This window comes from Morone saxatilis, unplaced genomic scaffold (genome assembly GCF_004916995.1).
Source record: "Morone saxatilis isolate NCDOM2014 unplaced genomic scaffold, NCSU_SB_2.0 Contig9, whole genome shotgun sequence".
In the NCBI taxonomy this organism is placed as follows: Eukaryota; Metazoa; Chordata; class Actinopteri; family Moronidae; genus Morone; species Morone saxatilis.
The window spans coordinates 21,109,464-21,110,091 of NW_023340268.1; positions in this window are offsets into that span (position 1 = coordinate 21,109,464).

The window sequence follows — 628 nt, forward strand, 5'->3', positions numbered from 1 at the left end:
TGTAGTCCCTGGACAGATGTTACATAGCCTAAAAAAAAGGGTATGCGGGGAATGCAGTCACTGAAATATGATATAAGCACGCAGGACAATTATAAAAAGGACATTAATATTAGTAAATATAACATTACAATATGCAGCACAAAAGCCTACAATGCACAGCATGCAGAGCAATTTTAAAAAGAGGAAATAATTACTCTACTATGTGCCTGCTGTGCTACATTACACATCAAAACAGGACAAAAAATCTTTGATCTGTTTTATATTTTCTGTGTTTGTTTTAGAAGAAATCGCCTGGGTTACACTGTTTTAATTAAACAAGGAAATATTAATTTACCTGTCATTCAAAGGCTTAATGTTGAACGTATTTACATTTGTTTTCCTATAATATCCACGTACAGAAGCCAAGAACGGCGGTACTTGCATTTATTCTTTTAATGCCGTTATCCCGAGATCACAAGTTCATTTATCATTTGTTGTGTCAATCACTATTGACACAACAAAAGGCTGATGATTAATCAATATAACAAGATCATTTACAACGATTTAATAATAACCATTTTTTCTTGTGATTACAGTTTGATTAATTATTTTGTTATCTTAAAGGAACAATGTGTAGTATTTTAAGTAT